Consider the following 12,853-nt stretch of genomic DNA (forward strand, 5'->3'; position numbering starts at 1 on the left):
TGAGCAGACAGATTCAACGAGCTGGTGCCCAGTGGTGGAGAGCCACACTGACCCCCCGGAGGCCCAGATGTGACAGTGCCAAGCTCGAAGCCAGCTGCAGATGGAGGGAGTATTGAGGAGCATCTCGCTGCGCTGCAGACCCAGGAGCCACGCGGGAGCCTGGGAGCCCTTCCCGGCTGGAGGACAGCCCTTGCACCATGTTTCATGGCTCAGAGACCACGCTCTCTGGTGTCTCTTTTACATGGTCCCTTCATGGGGCCCCCTTAATGACCTCTTTGACTAATGGCCTCCTGAAGGCTCCACCTTCAAATGCCACCACATGGGGCCAGGGCTTCAGTGTGTGAATTTGGGGGAAGGGACACCATTCAGCCTGGTGCAGCACCTAAAGAGTTACAGGAGTCCCCAGGTAAGTGTCAAGTGCAGGTGGTGTGAGAATGCGGTCCGGATTTTTAGAATCCCCCATTAATCAGGAATAAAAGCACAAAGTTGCTGTAAAGGGGCCCGAGGGCCTGCTGAGAAGTGGCAAAGACTCGGGAGCAGCGAGACCTTCACACACACAGCAGTCTGCACAGAAGACTCCCCAGCTTGGGGTGCAGGGCCAGGGGCATCACTGCCCAACACTCCACAGTGGCACCAACTGGAGGCCAAGGGAGGAGGCCAGAAACGCAGGTCTACCTCCTTGGGGTTCTTGCTGGATGCTGCTATGTGGTAGGAAGGTCAGAGCTAAGAAGGGCGTGGGGAAGACTCAGCAGAGTCCAAGCCTCTTCCAGGCACAAGCCAGCCAGCATAGCAGTAAGCTTTACAGGAAGTCCTAGATTCTCAAATCTGCTGCCCAGCAGGAGACTCTGGGTTCAGTGTGTGTCTGCCAGCTACCAGTTCTCAGGCCGCTCAGTGTGCTTATCTAGAATCACACCAAAAGATCCCCACCCCCACCCCCACCCCTGGAAATAGAACCCAGGGCTCCTACCACAGAGCTATTCCCCCAGCCTGCCCTTTTTTTATCTTGAGACAAAGCCTCCCTAAGTTGCCCAGGCTGGCCTTGAACTTGAGATCCTCCTGCCTCAGCCTCCCTAGTCACCAGTAGTACAGGTGTGTGCCAGTGTGCTTGGCTATATAAAAGTTCCTTATTGTTATACCATTTGTCAGTTTCCTAAATCTCAGATACACAGATTCAAACACTTGGTGCCCACAAGGCAGAACCTGCAGCGTGCTGATTACAAACGGCCACCCAGGAGGTCTGGATGGAGAGACTGCTTCCTTGGGGCCTGAGGAACATCAGAACCAGGACTGCAGAAACACACCCAGCAGCTCCTGGAACATCGGGGCTGAACTCAGCGCTCTATGTTTTCCTTCCCAAATCTGGTATAAGCAGGGTCGAGGCAATGGTAGTTAAGTGCTGGGATGGCCTGGGTAATATTTCCAATAAAATGTCCCCAAACAGTAAGCTGAGACGTTTAGTCTGTTTGAAAATCCTATCTAAAGCTGAAACTGTGTCTCCAGTCTGCTCCCAACTGAAACACAGGGCTGTGCGACCCCCTTCCTCCCGCCATGCTCTTTGTAGAAAGCCAACAAGTGCAGGTGGCTGGAGACCACCCAGCAGGGGCCAGCTGGTCCTCCTGCTCTCCTCCCACAGATCTTGGGCACTGAAGCCACAGGTGGCCCTGGGCTCTGCATGGCTCCTCCTCCTGAGGGCGCACCAGTGTGCCTGATGTCAGCACCTTGATGTCCTCTGCTGACGTCTCCTGGACACTGCTGGAAGGGGGCCACTGTTCCTCAGTGCTTGACTTTAGAGAAGGTAAGGGAATTCTACCTGACATGGGGGGGGGGAGGTGGTTCAAAAGGGAATATTGGTTCAAGGCCAAACTCCTGCCATTAGGAGGGGAGAGAGGGGCCCGGAAGGGCCTTGCCTGACCTTCTTTTAATCCCAAACCCTGGCAGATACACCACTGGATGCCTTCTCCCAACAGCCGCCCAGGGCAGAGGGTTCTTCCAGCACTGACAGCTCCCTCGCTCCCGCAGGACCAGGCAGAGAGAGCAGAGCTGAGGCCTGCCACTCCCTGCCACTCCAGAGTCAGCACCCTTGTTTCTATTATTTGCAGACAGCAGGCAAAAAAAGAGGTTTTCTTGCGCCCCCCACAGCATGAAGGCACCCTGGACCGAGCCTAAGAAGCAAGGCAGAAGGTCACTGTTTAAAACCCTGAATGCGGCTCACAAGAGGCAAGGTCAAAGGGATGGAGGGTTGTTTTTTTTCCATTCTCCTAGTAAACCGTCCAGGCCGGCGCCTCCTCCAGCCTGGCCTAACCCTTCCCTCAGTGGCTTCTGACATGATCAACCTCCGACAGCAACGCGGCCATGCCCGGAAACGCAAACATATGACTAAACACCCTCCCGCAGGCGGCACAGTGGAGTGCGGGAGCGCGGGCGGTACCCAGCACCTGCGCGGCCGCACCCAGCGCAGCGCCACCGCCTGCGCCCGCGGCCTGCGCGCTGAGCCGGCCCGCTCCGCACATCCCAGAAACCCGGCTGCGGAAATAAACGGCCGGTGGCCCGCGGAGGTCGCCTGGAGAAGTAGAAGGGAGCTCGTCCCGGCCGCAGGACCCCCCACCCCCGGCTTGCGCGACCAGTGGGCCCCGCCACCCCCGCCACCCAGGGCTCCGCCAGGCCTCTGCGCAGGGCGCCCGCAGCCCCGGCGCACCGTGCCAGGCGCCGGCGGAGCGCAGAGGCCCCGGCCCCGGCGAGCCGCGTCCCCCGCCCGGGTCAGGATGCGCGGCACGCAGTCCCCAAGCACGGCCGGCGGCTGCTCACCGAGGCTCCCCGCGAGCGGGCTCCGGGCGGCACCGGCTCCGAAGCGGCGGCGGCGGCGTCCGACGGCCCCGCTCAGCCATTGCAGTGGCGCTGCGGCGGGCGGGGGGCGCGCGTCACCGCGGGCAGGCGCCCCGAAACCCGGCCCTCCCGGCACTGCCGCTCACGGGCCGCTCCGCCGGGCGCGCGGGCTCGGCGACACCCACCCTGACCTCCCGGGTTCGCTAGTCTTATTCTTTTGAGAACTAGATTTGGGGACTATTAAAACAAGCATCAGAGCTCCTGAAAATAACCCTGGCGACTGCAGACAAGTCTGCAGAGAGGGGTGGGGAGGTGGAAGCCAGCGGTTAAACGGGACGCTGCCCGCCACCCAGGTCCACAGGCTTACCAGGGACTTCTCCGCGGCAGGAATTACTCACCCTCATTTCGTGCTGCACAGAGCGGCCATGAGCAGCACGGGAGAGTCGCACGTGTGTGCTCCAACCATTAACTCTTGGCTTCCCATCTCCAAAGGCAGCCTGCCTTCCCCGCCCGGCTGGGGAGCGCGGCTGCGGCCAGCAGCATTCCCAGTTCAGACCCACAGTTTCGTCCTTCCCCTTCCCACTGGGTTGGCTGGGTCTTCCCATCAAGTGGCTTCTTCACGTTGCAGTCACACCAGGAGAGCGTGGGCTGCTGGAGGGGCTAGATGCGCACAGCAGGGGTATGCGACGTCACACCTGCACACTAAGTCGCAGCTCCTCAGCAGACGGCACCTTCCCTGGATGCCAAGATTGCAGATCTGCAGAGGCCAAAGGTCTGGGCTTGGAGAGCAGACGTTCCTGGAAGTGCACCCTCCAGTGTGACTGCCAGGGCTGTCTCTCCACCAGCCCCCGGACCTATGCATTCCGGCTAAAAGAAGCCAGAACCACTTAAGGACTGCTGAGGGGGCATCCCAGAACCAAACCTCAGCCTTGCAGGGGGCTGCTCTCCCCACGAGTGACCCATGGGTTTTATTTTTGTTTTTTGTTTTGGGGGTATGGGGAATTGAACCCAGGGACACTTAACCACTGAGCCACATCCCCAGCTTTTTTTATTTTTTATTTTGCTAAGTTGTGCAGGGCCTCACTAAGTTGTTGATGCTGGCTTTGAACTTGTGATCCTCTACCTTAGCCTCCCAACTTGCTGGGATGACAGGTGTGCACCACCAGACCCAATGATCCAGGGGATCTTTAAACAAGCCATTCCAAAGCTGTGTGATAAAGATATTTGTCAATCCCTCAGACATCAGCCATGCCTCACTTCTGCCAATGTCTCGGCTTGGCACAAGATCACCAGCTGAAAGGGTAAAGTTTCTAAGCTGGAAAGCTTGAATGTAAAAGATCAGGTATTATTAAGTTCCTCTGTTACACCCAGATTCCTGAGATAGTTAAAACAACGCCCTACTGGCCATTTAGCCTAGGGCCCTGAATGTGTACACCCCCCCCCCTGCTTAGGAATAACCAATCACCCCCGCCCGAACTGTTCCCGCCAATGAATGTGCCAATCACGTCTCAGAGTTGTTGTTCAATTTCCCCGCGCCTCATGATGGTTTGTTCTGATGTATGCAAAGCCCACGGCCCCCTCCAAAAAGTGTACTTAAGCTTTGCTTGACCTTGGCTCTGGGCTGCTCTCCCTCCTTGAGTGAGCACAGAGTCCCAGCGCGCTGGAATGGATCCCCAATAAATATCCCCTTTTGCCAATTGCATGGAGTCAGTCTCTTGGGTGGTCTCTCCCTCCGACGTTTCGCCAGACCCTTACAGAGCCACCACACAGCTTTGTAGGTTCAAACAGCAATTCTTTATTCCCGATCTCACACCAGCCTCCACACACGCTCAGGGGAAATCCAAAATCTGCCGCCCAATTCACCTACTCCTCCAGGCTTTTTCAAATCCCATTTTAATCTCACGAGAACTCAACAGGAACAAGCAGCAGGAACACCCTAATCCCAGCAGCAATAATCTTCAACCTCCAACTTCCCTAAAACCCCTATTGTCTTAAACCGGAAGGTCCTAAACTTGTCTTAAACCGGGAACGCCCTAAACCCAAGGAGCTGGATACTTCCTCAAACCTGCAGGATACACCTTAAACCTGGATCCACCCTCGTCCTTGAGCAGGGTCACCTTTCTCAAACACACATGCAAGGTCACAGCGAATTTCCAAGGCAAGTCCATTTAACATGGGGTACGCTGGCAAGGATTTCGATGCGTCATTCCTACTTGGCAATGGCCCTCAGCACACTTCCCTGGTTCTTTGATCAGAAGCAGTGTGGATGGGGGCTGGGATTGTAGGTCAGTGGTAGAGCACTGGCCTGGCATGTGTGTGAGGCACTGGGTGCGATTCTCAGCACCACCTGTAAATAAATAAAGGCCCATCAGCAACTAAAAGAAGAAGAAGAAGAGTGGATGGTATAGTGTAAAGTGAACAGGGTACTCAGAAATCTCCAGGTGACCTTACTGGTGGCAACTCAGTGGACCAGGAAGGAAAGGGGTTTATTCTGGTGAGGACAAGGCACTACCCCTTCATGATAGGAGGGGTCTGCTAGAGCCAGTTTGCCACCAGATGTCCAACTGATCTCCCCAGGGTGTGATGCCACATCACAGGCCAGGGCTGTGTAGGTGGGCAGTCAGGGTTGTATAGATGGGCAGAGGCCAGTGCTGACTAGCATCCCTCTTCAGCTGCCACCTCTTTTGCATCACCCCTCTGCCCAGGCTTCTGGTATTCACGGGGATATCTGTTGGTGTGGGCTTTTGGCAAGAGAGGACCTCTGGGCTGTCTGAAGTCTGCATCTGAAGGCTTTACCACAGTCCAGCCATGTGTGGAGTGCGGGTCTGCACGACAGGTGACTGTAGGGACAGGGACTCCAGATATGAAAGAGCTCCCAGCCCTGGAGCAGTGCTCAGAAGGAACCTCATGTCCATGGAGACTTCCTGCCCTGCGGTCTCTAAGAGGACACTTGAAGTCCTGGCCCCACGGAGGGGCACACAGCATGCTCAGCCCTTTTCTGCTCTGGGACTTGGTACGTCCGACTTCTGCTTCAGGGTGTGCCTTTGCGTTGGGTTCCACACCTCAGCCCTTCTGCATGGACCTGCTGTCCATCATCTCCAGTCTAAGTGGAGTCTGCAGGGAGCAGGCGGTCCCTGAGACCCAGGCTCAGACAACTGCAGAAGTCACCTGCTGCCTGCCCTCCCGCCTCCCTTCCAGCTCGCCTTTCCCACACTGCCCTCTTATGCTGGGCTGGGCAGAGGCAGACGGGGGGCATGACCCCGCACTACTGGGAAGTGTGGTCGGCTCCTTGACTGAGGATGTGAAGACAATCATGACATAGAAAAGAAGGCATTGTAGGTGCAAATCAGAAAAAAAAAGGAAAAGAGGGGGTGAAGTGGGGAGGGGAGCAAGGGAGAAGGGTGCACAGCAGACCCCGGGACGTGGGGGTCCGACACACAGGCAGTCGTGCAACCAAGGCTGAGGAACAGAAAGTAAGATGAGAAATTTCCAGTGGAGAAGGAATCCGTAGAATAGGCTTATTCACCCAACCTCATGGAATTCTGGAAATGAAAATGATAATCATCAAAATGTAAATCAAAATTGAAGAACGTCTCCACCAGCAGATTAGCCACAGCAACAGACAAAATCAGCAGGCTGTAAAACAGGTAGAAGAAATATCTAGAAGGCAGCCCAGAGAGGACGAGGTCAGAAATCGGAGGGGCAAAGAGCTCTGTGAAGCAGAGCCAGGGTGTCCTACATGTTTTTAATCAACACAGCAGAAGTGGGCAGACGGGAAACCGGGCAAAGATTGTGTTCTAAGGGCTGGTGGTCAGGACTCATAATCAAGAAGTACAGTGGACTATAAGTAGGTTCAGAACTAAAGAGTCCGGCTGGGCATGGTGGCACACGCCGTTAATCCCAGAAGTTTGGGAGGCTGAGACAGGAGGATTGCGAACAAGGCCAGCCTCAACTACTTAGTGAGGCTCTCAGCAATTTAGTGAGACCCTGTCTCAAAATAAAAAAATAAAAAGGGCTAGAGATGCCACTCAATGATGGAGGATCCCTGAGTTCAACCCGTAAGGAGTGAGGCACCGCAGAATAGCAGGGGAAAAGATATTAAGGGTGAATCTCTGTGTTCACAGCTAGAATGACAGCTGACCTCTGCTCGTTACAAGGAAAGCCAGAACATTCTAGGGCGATATTTTCAAGGTGTAGAAAGAAAAATTAATTACTAAGCAAAAATTTCAGGACCAGTAAAATCTTTTAAAGACTAAACGGAAAATAGTTGCACTTTCAGAGATGCAAGCTGAGCTTGCCACCACAGAGCTGCTGCTGAAGGGGTTCTCGCAGGTGACAGTGAAGTTACCCCAGATAGAAGGTGGCTCTGCAAGGAGCAGCTCAGCCTGCGCGGAGACTGACTTTATCAAACCAGAGTCCCACCCTGGGGGGGCGAAAGGCTGAGATCAGACCCTGTGCCCACCCCGCCCTCCCCGCAGCAGGCAGACTGTTGGCCTCCCTCTGAGGGCTGGGGTGCCCTCTGACATTCCTAGTGCAGCTCCAACAACGGGAACCCAAGGGAGGTTCCCAACTCGCAGGGGAGCGGCCCTGTGCCATCCTCGTGGACAGGTGGGGGCAGCAGAGGGAGGGGCAGAGCAGCCCTGCCCAGCAGGTGCCCTGGGCGGCCACACTGAGGGCCAGACACTTCACTCACCAGGAAACTTGTTTGACGTTACTGGCTTAATTTTTCCCCCTGCATTTTTAAACTGAAAAGTCGATTAAAATGTTTTACAACTGGGGCTGAGGGTGTAGCTCAACCAGAGCAGGACCTCCCACTGCCAGGCTCGGCTCCATCCCCTGCACCTCAAAAACAAACTCATTCTTTAAATGTTTTTTTTTTTTTTTTAGAAAAGTGATCCTCAAGGTTTTATTTTTATTATTATTATTTTTTAATCACACCAAAAAAAAAAAAAAAAAAAAAGAGAAAGAAAGCTAATACAGAGGGGCAGGAGGAACCAAGGCCCCGCGCGGAGGCAGGAGGCAGGAGGCAGGAGGCAGGAGGCAGGGCCTGGTGGGCAGAGGTGGGCAGCAGCGCATCTCTTAAAACACTCCTAGAGCAACTCTGAAAACAGGGAGAGCAGAAGGCCTCGCTCTGGTCCTGGCTCTGGGTGACGGGGACAGGCCCACCTCCCCGGGTGTCCCACCAGCCCTGGCTGCAAAGCCTGGCCGGGCAGCTCAGGCAGCCCCTGAGCCCGCCTGGGGGAGGGCTGGCAGGTGGGCTGGGTTGGAAGCACTCCCTAGCGAGGGCTTCGCCACCTTCCTTCCCAGTTCCCATCGACCATGGTGGGGCAGGGAAGGGTGCCCAGGGCCACAGGGAAGGCGCATCAACCCCTTTCCCTTCCGCCACTCCGGCGCCCCAGCCCCCACACAGTTCCAGAGAGAAGCACAGATCAGGGACCCACAGGAGCCTAAAGCCCTAGGGAAAGGGCCTTCCTCTCTGATTGGAGGAGCTCTGCTCCCAGGGCTCAGGCCAACCCTCAGACCTGTTGCTCTCTGGCTCCCCCCACTCCTCCCCTGTGGCCCAAGATGAGGTTCAAAACAGAACAGCCAGAGGTGTGCAACCCAGCAGGCGGGAGACGACAGGTCTCTGGCAAAATCAGAAGGGGACCCCAAGGAGCCCAGAGTCCTGGAAGCCTGCTAAGGAGCGGCCCCTGCCCAGTCCTGCTGGGTGGAGTGCAGAGGGGCAGATCTGAGGAGCACAGCAAGTGTAGGTGAACGTGAGCCTGAACCAGCAGGCTTAGTGTTCAGGGCACAGGGTTCCATGGGTGGTGTTCAAAATGTCCAGGATGCAACTCAAAATCATATCCAGCAAACAAAGAACCAAGACCATCTCGCCACATGTGGGCATCACAGTCACAGCACTGCACGACAGAGACCCTGGGCATCCGGCAAGACAGTGCCTGGCCAGGAAACACCGGATGCTCAGTGATAGAACAGGGGGAGATAGGAGGTCTCAGCAGAGAAACAGAAAATGGAAATGTGAAGCAAAGGAAATGTAGAACTAAAACCAGAACACCCAACGGAACGCTCAGGATGGGCGCACGGCAAAGAGGGTAACAGAGCAGGTGTGGTGGCCACTGTCTTCCCAGCAGCTCAAGAGGCTGAGACAGATTTTGAAAAGACACTGAATCAATAGTGAAAAATCTTCCCCCAAAGACAACTACAGGCACAGAGGGCCTCACTGCAGCTTCTACCAAATGTGCAGGAACAAGAGACAAAAATCTCCGGCAAATTCTTTGTGTTTGTTTGGCATTTGAAAGTATTAGATTATCTTGGGATGAGTAGCTTCCTAGAAGGACAGGGACCTTTGCAGTTGCTCATATTAAAAACAACCGTGGAGGCTCTATGAACTCTTCATCATTTAAATTTTTTTCTTATTATCCACAAAATGCGTGTGTGATCTAATAGTTACACACATGTTGGCACCATAAACGGAACAGAAGGAAGAGTCCCTGTATGAATTTGCAGTTTGGAACATAGTTCTACCATCGTGTAAACAACCAAAAAGGGAGAATGTGCCCAGATGGGTTCAGCTGCTTTGGAACTGCTGAGCAGGGGAGAGGCTGGAGGGTGTATTCGCAGTGTGTCCAGCGGGCTCTGTCCTGTACTGGTCAAGGTGACCTGGGGAGTCTGGGCCCGGGCACCAGGCTGGCCTGTGCCTCATTCTGTCTTCCTGGGAGCGGCTCACCCCTGCATCTGACTCTCCTTCTCTGTCGACTGGGATAAGCAATAGGTCCCCCTGTCGAGAAGTGACTGAGAGTGTGGCACACTTGCACACAGTGAGGGTTAGACACGCAGGGAGCCTGTGGTGGCAATCAGCAGTTAAAATTGGCATTGATATCAGCAGTGTTAACATGGTTCATTCACAAAAATCCAAATCTGGCCAAACTTTTGAGGGACTTTAAAATAAATTCAGAAGCCCAAGCCTCAACCCCAGAAGTTTTGACTTGGTGCTTCTGGATTTGGACTCATGTTTTTCTACGTCTGAGATCCGAGTTCCCTAGGGCCAACCTGACTCCATCTACTATCTGGCAACCTTTCCTTTGTGACTTTTAAAATTTTTTAAGATTTATTTTTAGTTTTTCTTTTTCGATGCATATGACAGTAGAGTGTGTTTTGGCGTATGATACAGACGTGGAGTATGACCTATTTTAATTAGGGTCCCGTCCCTGTGGTTGGTCAGGATGTGGAGTCTGATACTGGGGATTGAATGCAGGACCTCCCGCGTGCAAAGCTCTGCCACAGAGCTACATCCCAGCCTCATGCAACTCTTCCAAGACACAGGGACGGGGCAACATTCCCACTCTCTTGGTGAGAAGAACACCATCTGTGTTCCCCACCTGCGAGGCCCGGTGCACTCTGCCCTCTGCTGGGCCTGCACCTGGCCACCACGTGCCCACACAAGGAGGAGCGCAGGCCTGGGCAAAGCTGTGTGTCTTCCAATTCAGCTCTGATCCACAAAAAACCCCGCAGCTGAACACATTTCCTCTTATTTCTCTTCTTACTAGTTGCATGTGGCCTGCAGCAGCTTCCCAAGACCCTGGGCCACAGCAAGACACTATCTCGGAACTCACACAAAGGGCTGGTGATGCCGCCCAGGGCACTCTGGGCTCACTCCCCAGTACCCAGGGAAAAATAGACCAGGAGAGGATCGGGGTGCCACGCGGTGGCAAAACACAGGAGAAAATATTTGCAGCACATGTGTGTGTCCACCAAAGAGCTGTGCACAGTGTAGTTCAGACAAAGACTTCGCACAGCTCAATAATAAAAGGCAAACAACCACAAACATCAGGGGAAATGTGACATTCCTGTAAGAGAGATTAACAGCCAATGAGAACATGGAACAGAGTTGAGCCCATAGGACGTCGGGTGTGGGGGTGGCCAGCACCCAACGTTCACTCACTGGAAGGAGAGAGTGCACAGGCCCTGAGGTGTCCCAAAGCCGAGTGCCGCAGCGCCAGAGGCTACATTCCAGTGGGGACAGGGAGCGGGACATTCCTCGAGGTCAGGTGGTAAGAGCTTTAGAGAAACATAAATGCAGGACAAAGGGGGGGTGCAGTAAGCAGAGGGCTTTCATTTTACCTACCACCTGACCGAGCAGGGCACCTTCCAGAGAGAAGGAAGGAAGGGGTCCACACAGGCGTCTGGAAGGACAGCGTCCAGTGGGAACAGTGTGAGTGAGAGTACACTGTCAAAGTCACACAGGAGGGTGACACACACCAGCACCCAGGCACCGGGGCAGCTTCAAAGCCGAGTTCAGGAGCCAAGTGCCCCAGACCCCTAGCCTAGCCTCTCAGGTGTGACTGGACTCAGCCCCGCGGTCCTGCTGCTGTCCCGTGCTCACACACAAGCTACCGGCCTGCTTTAGATGTCATTTGCAGGAGGCCTGGGCCTCCTCTGGGCCTCCTCCTCCTTTCTCCTCCTGCAGGGGGCCTGAGCCCTCTCTAAGAACTGAACACAATAAATGCTGCTTCATTCACTCACCCAGTGCCACCTCCACCTCTCAAGTAAGCCAGGTCATACGTAGGTTGAGTCAGTGAGGAAGGAGGAAGAGCTTCCCTTCACAGGGAGACCCCTGAGGGGTCCGGGGCCGCAGACGGCAGGTTCAGGAAGCCGCCCTCTGGAGAGAGCGTGTGTGCAGAAGAGGTGTGGAGGCTCTGGGGAGGGTGGTGTTGTCCATGGAGCGCTCCTGGGTCTCAGAAAGACTTTTGGGTTAAAGCTGAGGGTGGAAATGTCATCAAGGCTTACAAGGGGCTGGAGGTGACCCTGAGGTTTGGGAAGCCCAGGCACACAGGAAGGAAGGGCTGGTGTGTGAAGTGCCCACCACCTGGGGCTCAGATCCACACACCTCCTCACTCTCCCTCCACAGTCCCCCACCCTTCGGCAGTCCAGCCTCCTGAGGCTTTTCAGCGTGCAGACCCAGGCGTCCCCTGCACCTGGTCAGCATGCCTGTAGTTCAGGGTTTGTTCCTGGTGTCCTTCGTGGGTGGGAGAGAATGGAAGGCACAGTGTGCCCTTCAGTGGGTGCTGCCCACGCATAGGTCTGAGCAGCCCAGGGCCTGTCTGCAGGATGCAGACCACAACCACCGGCCCAGATAGGGCCCGGAACTCCTTTCCCCAACCCCTGCCCCCTCTCCAGAGGCAACCATGTGTTCCGATATTGTTCAACACAAATTAGTTAATGCCTGGAACTTCATAGTCCTCCCTCCCTGGTGTCTGGAGGGAGCTGGTGCAGGGTCCCAGAGGATACCCAAATCCGCAGGCTAAATGGCCCATCATTTATTTGCACAGGTCCTACAGTCATCCTCCTAGGCCTTAGGTCATCTCTAACAACACCCCTCCAATTAAATGCTGCAGCAGGAACTGCCCTGTATTGTTTAGGGGACAGCATGGAGTCCCAGGTTGGTGATTTTGCATAAGACAGTAAGGGGACAGATAGATGAAGATGGTGGAACATGAGGTTAAGAGAATAATTTTATAACATGAGCTCCCTGTACTGACTCCTCACATGCCTTCTTTGCCAAAAAGCCGTCTGCCTGCAGCCCTGCCGGGCCTGAGGGCACAGGACTGGGCACAGGACTGGTCACAGGACTGATCACATTCCTTAGCAAACTGAGGTGAGGTGGAGGCCTGGCGGTCAGGGCAGGTAATGAAGGGTGGTCAGAGAGGAGGGGTGGTTGTCACTGGATTGCTAATAGCTGGCCTCCAGGGTCCCACTTTGCAACCCCAGCATTGCCCCTGCTCTGGCCCTTCCTGCCTTCAGACGGTCCTCACTAGGAGAAGAAAAGGAGGCAGGATTAAAAGCGTCTTGCCTACGGAAGGGCAAGACGCACCTTCTCCAGGGCACCCAGCTCTGGGCCCCTCTTCCCTAGGAGAAGTCGGCTACCTCTGTTTGTTGGGGTTTTGGGTACTGGGGATTGAACCTAAAATCACATCCCAGCCTTTTCTTTCCCTTTTTTTTTTTGTGTATTACGTTAGAAACAGGGTCTCCC

General features: G+C 54.9%; 1 long non-coding RNA gene across 1 annotated transcript; it reads left to right on the forward strand.

Annotated features, from left to right (window-relative positions):
• Positions 1-1,643: 1,643 nt before the first annotated feature.
• On the forward strand, positions 1,644-4,520 carry LOC144367491 (uncharacterized). The gene is made up of 2 exons (XR_013426923.1): positions 1,644-1,795; positions 1,939-4,520. It is a non-coding gene; the product is annotated as an uncharacterized LOC144367491 (long non-coding RNA).
• Positions 4,521-12,853: the final 8,333 nt, after the last annotated feature.

The sequence above is a fragment of the Ictidomys tridecemlineatus genome, chromosome 1 (assembly GCF_052094955.1).
Source record: "Ictidomys tridecemlineatus isolate mIctTri1 chromosome 1, mIctTri1.hap1, whole genome shotgun sequence".
Taxonomy (NCBI): domain Eukaryota; kingdom Metazoa; phylum Chordata; class Mammalia; order Rodentia; family Sciuridae; genus Ictidomys; species Ictidomys tridecemlineatus.